Source organism: Cheilinus undulatus, linkage group 6 (genome assembly GCF_018320785.1).
Source record: "Cheilinus undulatus linkage group 6, ASM1832078v1, whole genome shotgun sequence".
Taxonomy (NCBI): Eukaryota; Metazoa; Chordata; class Actinopteri; order Labriformes; family Labridae; genus Cheilinus; species Cheilinus undulatus.
Window position 1 is genome coordinate 52,909,141 of NC_054870.1, and position 9,068 is coordinate 52,918,208.

Consider the following 9,068-nt stretch of genomic DNA (forward strand, 5'->3'; position numbering starts at 1 on the left):
AAGAGCGGTTATTTTTTCAGGTCAAATATAAAATAAGGATATCACAGATTAACTTTACAATGGCCCATGGTTCTGTTGACCTCTGTTGACCCCCAGTTTGGCTGGGTCCCAGGAGGCTCTCCCCTTTATCCCCCTTATAGACGTCCTCGTCTCCACATGACTATTCCTGAATGTTCGTGGCTGTTCAACCACCCTCAGGTCCAGTGGGGGTCCCCCGTCTCTGGCACCTTTATTTTGGGGATCATGGGCTGAAAACGTTGAGAACCACTGATCTTCAACCAGGGGATTTGACATTTTAATCTGGTCCACAGATTTTAGCAGAAGAGAAAGAATAAATTGAGCAGACTTGACTATTAGAGTATTAATCCATTTAAAAATAAAAATGGGGAAAAGAGTTTGACTTTTGGTCAGTAACTTGAAAATAATCTTAAAAATCAGAGTGAAAAAGACCTGTGATAAACTCAGGACCATAAAATTTCATGATGTAGTATTTTTGCATATTACTCACTCTTACCCAAAGCCTCGTTCAAGAGCACTGGTCTGTTTTTTGCAGCAGAACCATCAGTATGGCCGCCCCCACCTTCCTTTCAAGGAGATTTCCTCACTCCTCACTCATCCTTGGACATGTTAAAAACCCATAGATTTGTGCATTTTTAACATGATTTTTAGAGAAAGACACAGAATTAAAGGCTGGTTTACTCTTTCTGTACTCTGTGACCTTTTACAGAGAGCTTAAAGTCACACGAGGATCAGTAAATCCTTCTCTGTCTGCCATCTTTCCTAGAAGTAGAAATTCAGATTTCTGCTCAAAGGCCTGTTTAAGTTTCAGGGAATCTTTTTTCTTGGAGTCTTTACTTAAATTGATCCTCAGAAAGCTGCAGACTGCATCAGTCTTCCTGAAATCCTTATTTACTCTTCTCCTCATGTTCACTGATAAAAATAAAATCCATGATGTATGAACGCCAGTAAAACACACATAAAGGCCGAAACATGGAGTAAAAGCCAAAAGAAAGAACTGGCATTTGTTAAACGGGTGAAGAAACAAACCTTTTTGAATAATATGAGGAAGGATAATCCATGGATTTAATATATAAAGTTTTCTCAATTTCTGAGAATACATAAAATAAATCAGTCTCATTTTCATGTGCTGTTGAAAATCCTGCTGATCCCCTCCTGATCTCTTATTTTTTAGTCACTCTTAAATGTTTCTGATCATCAAACAAATTCTAATATCAGACAAAGACAAGCTGAGTAAATACAAGTCAGTTTTGAAATGAAGATTTCCTTTACTAACCTCCTAAGACCCTGCATGCACACATGAGGACGTTACATTCTGGCTTTCCTACTAAAGCATAAAAATTTCTACTTTTGGAATTTTTTTAGAAAATTGTTTGGACTGTCTCTTCAAGTTAAAGTTCATTCACAAGAAAAACTTGGGCAATGTGAATCAGATTTTTAAGTATTTTCATGGAAAATTTGGATTGTTTGTGTATTTTTGAGAGTTTCATGGAAGTGTTTTTGCAATGAGTATCTGCATGGAAATCTTTGGGTTTCTTATGCTTGTTTTTTATTATTATTTTTAGTCATTTTTGTCTTAATTTGGGAATTTTTTTCTGTAATTTGGGGATTTTTTATTTCAGTTATCTGGGGAAAATTATCTTCAAAGTTTTAGATGTGCTCACAGAAACTTGGGAATTTTCTTTTTCTAATTATGGGAATATGATTGGGATAATTCTAGAACTTAATGGGATTTTCAGGGAATTTGTTGGCATGTTTGGAGGAATTTTCCTTAACTTTCATGGAATCATGGGGGATTTATTTGTACTTTTTGGGGATTTTATTTTATTTTTCAGAAATTGAAGTAGAATTTATTTAGAATCAGAATCAGATTTATTGCCAAGTAGGTTTTTTACACTTACAAGGAATTTGATCTGGTGTTCTTCGGTGCAAAATTTGCTTACATGGTAGATAAAAACAGGAGAAAAATAGATAAATAGGTAAAAGATAATTATAATAATAATAATAAAAATTAGTTAAGGAGCACACATTAATAATTAGAATAAAATCAAATAAGATATATACAGTTATTTACATAGTCATACAATAATATAAATAGTTATAAAATTTAAATAAAAAAATGTAGTCTCTTTTTATTAAATCTAGGATTCAATGATAAAGTTTCACTGAAACTTTTGGGGATTATTTGAAGGGCCTTTTTATGAGAAAATTTTAAAAATATGTTTAAGAATTTTCACTGAAATTTATTCCTTCGAAATTTTGTGGAATTATTATTGATGTGGAACTTTTGTTAAAAATTAATTCCTTTTCAAAGAAAAGGCTGAGCTTTTAACCTTAGGTCCAAATGATCCCAAATAAGTGGGAGAAACTAAAAATGCATGTCAAACAAAAAGTCAGGTGTCAGGAGGTTAAGAGAAAAAAGCCATCCCAACCCACCTGGCCAAATGTTAAAAGTCACTGGACTCTATATCAAATCATAATTTATCTCTGATTAGCAACATTCTTTGGAAAGCTGAGTTCAGTGTGACTATCCACATCCAGACCTGCTGGATCCAGAAATCCCTTAAATAGAACCAGTCTGACAAAGTGAAGGAGGCTGAAGGATCTCCAACACATCATGGAGCCATCTAAAGAAAATTAAGAACAGATGAGAAACAAAGTCACTGACATCTATCAGTCTGGAAAGTTACAGACATTTAAGGCTACCACAGTGAGAGCCATCACCCACAAATGGGGAAAACTGTGAAAAGTGATGAATCTTCCCAGGAGTGGCCGGCCTACTAACATGACTCCAAGATGGACGACTCATCCAGGAGGTCCCAGAAGAACCCAGAGTAACATCCAAAAATCCTCAAAGGTATGGATTGAACTTTAACTCCAGATGGAACGTGACGCACACCTTCTATAACTTTTGTCTGGTCGGTCTACTGAATAATTCCCTAGAAGTCTTGGGGATCATCAGGATGTTTTTAGTCAAATGTGAGACAAGCCTTTGAGTCATGAACTCTGACCTTAACTGAGTCAGTGAGGCCTGCAGGTCTTTAGATGTTGTTCTGGGTTCTTTTGTGACCTCCTGGATGAGTCCTCCATGTTCCCTTGGAGTCATGTCGGTGGGCCGGCCACTCCTGGGAAGGTTCACCACTTTCACAGTTTTCTCCATTTGTGGATAATGGCTCTGGGCATGGTTGGCTGCAGTCTCAAAGCCGTAGAAATGTCTTTGTAACCCTTTCAGACTGATAGATGGCAGTGACTTAGATTTTTTTAGATGGTTCCATGATGCGTTGGAGATCTTTCAGCCTCCTTCACTTTGTCTGACAGGTTCTATTTAAGGGATTTATTCATTCAACAGGTCTGGCAGTGATCAGGCCTAGTCAAACTGAGCTCAGCTTTCCAAAGGATGTGGCTAATCAAAGTTAATTCATGATTTAACAAGTGGGCAATGACTTTTCCACACAGGGCCAGATAGGTTTGGATGGCTTTTCACCCTGTTATTGAAATTATCATTTGAAAACTGACTTTAGTATTCGTTCAGCTCGTCTTTGTCTAAAATGACATTTTGTTTGATGATCTGAAACATTTATGTGTGACAAATATGGAAAAAGAAAGAAATAAGAAATGGGGTGAATACTTTTTCACAGCGCTGCATGCTTGTTTCAGGATCTGTGTGCACCTGTTATTTTCACAAGTCTTACAGTCATGGTTGGAAGTACTGGCACCCCTGGAATTTTTCCAGAAAATTCACCATTTCTCCCAGAAATTGTTGCAGTTACAAATGTTTTTGGTATACATGTGTTTATTTCCTTTATGTGTATTAGAGCAATAGAAAAAATCTGAAGAAAAAAGCCAAAATTGACATAATTTTACCCAAAACTCAAAAACTGGGCCAGACAAAATGATTGTCCCCCTTTTAAGACTGTGGGTAAATCATTTTATTTCCAGCATGTGATGCTCATTTAAACTCACCTGTGGCAGTAACAGGTGCTGCAATCTAGAAATCACACCTGAAGCCAGTTAGAATGTCTAAAAGTTGACTCAACCTTTGTGTTGTGTGTCTGTGTGTGTCACACCAAGCATGGAGAAGAGAAAGAAGAGCCCAGAATTGTCTGAGGACTTAAGAAGCAAAATTGTGGAAAAATATGAACAATCTCAAGGTTAAAGACCATCTCCAGAGATCCTGAAATTCTTTTGTCCACTGTGTGTAATATAATCAAGAAGTTTATAACCATGGAGCTGTGGCTAATCTCCCTGGACGTGGACGGAAGAGAAAAACTGACAAAGAATGCAACACAGGATAGTTGGAATGGTGGATAAACATCCTCAGTCAACTTCCACACAGATTCAGGCTGTCCTGCAGACTCAGGGTGCAAAAGTGTCAGCTGGGACCATACGTGGTCATCTGAATGAGATGAAGCGCTATGGCAGGAGACCCAGGAGAACCCCACTGCTGACAAAGAGACATAAAAAAGCCAGACTGGAGTTTGCAGAAATGTACCTGAGTAAGCCTCAATCCTTCTGGGAGAACACTTTGTGGACAGATGAGAGTAAGGTAGAGCTTTTTGGAAAAGCACGTCATTCTACTGTTTACAGAAAACAGAATGAGGCCTACAAAGAAAAGAACACAGTACCTACAGTCAAACATGGTGGAGCTTCAAGGATGTTTTGGGGTTATTTTGCTGCCTCTGGCACTGGGTGCCTTGACTGTCTGCAAGGAATCATGAAATCTGAGACTATCAAAGAATTTTGGATCACAATGTAGGGCCTAGTGTCAGAGAGCTGGGTCTGGGTCAGAGGTCATGGGTGTTCTAGAGGGACAATGACCCCAAACATACCTCAAAAAGCACCAAGAAATGTTTGGAGACAAAGCTGGAGAGTTCTGAAGTGGCCAGCAATGAGTCCAGATCTAAATCCTATTGAACACCTATGGAGAGATCTCAGAACTGCTGTTGAAGAAGCACCCTTCAAATCTGAGAGACCTGGAGCAGTTTGGAGAAGAAGAGTGGTCCAAAATTCCAGCTCAGAGGAGTAAGAAGCTTGCACATAAAGTATACCAAAAACATTTGTAATTGCAACAATTTCTGGGAGAAATGGTGTATTTTATGGAAAAATTCCAGGGGTGCCAATACTTTTGTCCATGACTGTATATGTATCTGCAGCTGCAAAAGGCCTGCATCTTAATTCATGCAGAATATGTTATTGTTGACAATATGAGCACACTTTGGCTGCAGAAGTCTATTTGCATTGTGCTTATGAAATGTTGTCACTGATGTATTATTTTTGTTTGCTACGCTGCAGTGAAGGCTCGATGCAAAACCCTCTCGTCTAAAGGGGCATAATTGCTTTGCCAGGCCTCTGTTTGTCAGTCAGCCTCTTATCTGCCTGCGTTTTCCTCTGAAGGATGTTTGTTTGTGTGGAACGTGACACACATCTGAAAAGAAATGATACACAGCAGGATCAATATGAAGAAACTGTTTCTAGATTTGATTTGTGGAGGTTGTTTCTGCAGTAGTATAACACAACATGATGATCGATCTGAAATCAGCGGCCTTTTCTGCGGTCTGAACCGCTGTATTTGACTGTTGCACGCCGCCCCCCCACAGGGAGAGTGCTCTCCTTCCTTCAGGCTGTAGGTATAAACTTCCCGCTCAGAGGCAAACAAAATCGGCTTTGTTTCCTCAGCTCCATCCGTCTGGATCTGCACATGTGATTCTTACATAATACAGATTTGATGTTTGGGATCCAGCTGTCTGGGTGTGATGCTATCTTTGCTCATCCCCCGAGGCAGCTGCTTTGGCTTTGCATTTGTTTTTGTTTTTTCCTCCAAGGAATCCTTTGCATTGGCTCCGTGTGTTAAAGAGTGACACTGCAAGTTCTGCACGCGCTCAGAGCGTCACTGTCAGGAGGACAGATGCTGGCTCAGACATCAAGGCTCACTGTAATGTCTGCTGTGAGCGTTTCACATCAGAACAGCTCTTCTGCTGAGGAAAGGAGAGAGCCTGGGAAAGATTTAAAACATGTGGAACAATCTCTGTGATTACCTGGTGTAACCTGAGCGTGCTGTCTGTGAGGGTTTCTGACCAATCAGGAGACAGGATTGGGTTCTGGTTCTTTACTTTCAGCCACTGCAGGAACAGAAGAAATATATGAGGTGTTGTGGTCATCTCTCCTCTAACTGTGCTGGAAACAGCTTTCAAAAGCTCATTTAAGTCTGAAAAATCACAGCAGACCATTGAATAAAATAAATGTTATACATCCTTCATGAAATAAACCCTTATGGCAGCAAATTTATAGTAATTTGAAGGCAGAAACCACCTCACAGCTGTCAAAAGCTTGTCAATATAATAACTGAGCTTAACCACCACACAGAGATTAAATTAAGGCTTTTTATACCTTTTTTTAAAGACAGCAGGAAGAGGAAGACACAGGGAATGAAAAGTGGAAAAGGACCCACAGCCTTGCACACATGGTACTCTACCTAAACACGAGGCTATCTGCAAACTTGTCATGTATATTAATGCACTTTCCACGTCTTCAATCCACAATATCTTAATCAGTATGACCGCTCTGCAATGTGCACTATTAAAAACCTTGCTGCACTCCTTTAAAATCTTTCTACAGTGTTTGTTTCTAGTCTATCTATGTCAGTGCTCCTCAACCCTGCTCAACCAAAGAGCCAAACTGTTGAAAAACAGCTTTGCAAGAGCCACAATCTAAGTGGTGAAAAGCGTAATGATCCGAGGATGGTGGTTTTAATATTGGACCCCAATTTGCAGAACTGGACTCAGTGAAGCAGTTTTAAAAGCTTTATTGATGTGAAACAGGCAGTGGGGGAAGGGGGGAATCCAAGGTCTGGGGAAGAGGGAGCTCCGTGAAGGCGTGAGGGCTGCGTGAGTGAGGCTTGGAGGGGAGAGGCTGGCAAGTGAATCTGGAGAGAGAGAGTTTGGCAGCATGGCAGAGATTGGGCTTGGACTGGAGGCTCATGGAGGCACTGGGAGAAACAGAGGAGAAGGCAGGATTAATCTCAAGGTAACACGTAGTAGAATTACTCAGTTTAACTCAGAGTGATACATGTAGCACTAGGACTTGGCCGATACTTGAGGGAGAGAGAGAAAGGCTAACGTAAGTATGACTTGAACGCACCAGTGAGGGGAACCCTGCATGCATCATTGAACTCATACAGGCACCAAAGCGAGCTGTGCAGAGGCCTGTACTGTAGTAACACAAATGCTAAATTAGACGTCACATAAAAGTAAAAGTTGAGGAGAAAATGACTCTCACGGTGTGTGACGCCATATTGCTACGTCATTCCAACCGACTCGGGTTGCTTGGATCCTACCCAAATTCCCGACTCAGAGTCCCGAGCTCAAGGGCCGTTCTGTTGCACTTTTCCAATTCGGAGGTCAGATTTATCCAAGTTCTGAGTACAATCGAACGCAGCGTAAGAGCGGGATGGTGACTGCAGTGATGAGACACAGGTGTGCAGGAGCCGGGAGAGCCAGTGCAGGAGGAGAAACCCAATCTCTGTAAAGAGAGCACACAAAAACAGAGCAGGAAGTGGTCACACAGGAAGTCAACAAAATAAAATCGATAACTGAAAATCACCACAGAAAAGTGGTGAAAAAAATGGTTAAAGTGGCAATGAAAATAAGTTACAGCTGGTGAAAAAGGTCAAAAAAGTGGCTCAAGTTGGGTGACTGGGATAAAATAGGCATAAAATTTGGTGCAAATTCACAATAATTTGGAGAAAAGTGGCAGAAATAGGTGAGAAGTGTTTAAAAAAATTAGTTACAGATGGCATGAATGGTCACAAAGCAACAAAAAGGTGGCAAAAATGGGTAAAAGTGACATTCAATGGCAAGAGGATGCTTAAATGGGCAAAAGGGGAAAAGCAAATTGCAAAAAGCAGGACAAAAGAGGCAAAAACCGGCAGAAAGGGGCAAAAGTTGTGGCAAAAATTGGCTAAAAGCATCGAAAATGGATTAGAGAGTAATCCGATTAGGTTCATTAGGTATTCTGATTAGATTATGCTGAAGTTCATATGAACAGACCTCTGTTGTTTTCGTACCTTGACACTTTTGGCTGCGCTCTGTTGACTTCTTCAGAAGTGTCACGATGTTGCAGTGACGTGTCTGGTCAGCTGATTTATACAGGTTTTCTTGGCGCTGTCTTTCTACTTGGAGCAGCAGGATGACAGTGCCATCTGCAGTCCGACTTCTTCAGAACTGTATCCCAGGTGTGAGAAAGTTGGTACGCCCTCTCATCCCGATTTACAGTCTGGTGGCCGCATTTCCGGATCTCGATGACCTCCCTGATCCAATGATGGTGTTTGTTGCTTTCTGTGCCTATGACCTTTGCCTTGTCCCAGTCCATGAGATGGTTCTCCCTCTTGCAGTGGTCTTAGATTGCGGACTTAAGCTGATCCTGTTGGGCTTGTCGCTTCGTGGCTTGGGTGAATGTTTTGGCTGTTTCTTTTTCACATTCAGTTTTGTGTTCCTTTTTGCATGAGCTGAAAGCTCTGCCTGTTTCACCTACTGTCAGGATTGGTAAAAACTCAAAAGGGAAGGACTCAATTGCAAAGGCACAAAAAAACTCTTCAATTAACTAAAAATGCAAAAACTACAACAAAGGTGCTAACAAAATCAAAATGCACAAAAAGGCCAAAATACTAAACCTAAAGATCACCAAAAGAACACGAGGGAACACTGGTTGAAAATCACAAGAGGTTACACGCAGGGGAGTCACAGGCAGGATATGCAGACGAACTGACCCAGACACAGGGAGACCCAGAAACTAAATAGACAGGGGGTGATTAGACACTGGGAGACAGGTGAGGCCAATGACACAGGTGAGGGAGAACAAGACACAGGTGAAGGCAATCAGGGTGGAGAAAAAAACACAAGGGCAGGAAGAAAGCCAGAGGACACACACGAGGAGAAGAAAACTACAAAATAAAACAGGAAACACCGAACAGGAGCATGTGGAACACATGGAGGGAAACTGACAACTTGAAACTAAAGACAAGGGAACACAGGAGGTAGAAAAACAAACATAAG

At 40.7% G+C, this 9,068-nt stretch overlaps 1 long non-coding RNA gene across 1 annotated transcript; it reads right to left on the reverse strand.

The window, feature by feature from the left end:
* Positions 1 to 6,805: 6,805 nt before the first annotated feature.
* On the reverse strand, positions 6,806 to 8,764 carry LOC121511429. Its single transcript, XR_005992042.1, has 3 exons — positions 8,081 to 8,764; positions 7,294 to 7,536; positions 6,806 to 7,003 (listed from the first exon to the last, which is right to left on the reverse strand). It is a non-coding gene; the product is annotated as an uncharacterized LOC121511429 (long non-coding RNA).
* Between the last annotated feature and the right edge of the window lie 304 nt (positions 8,765 to 9,068).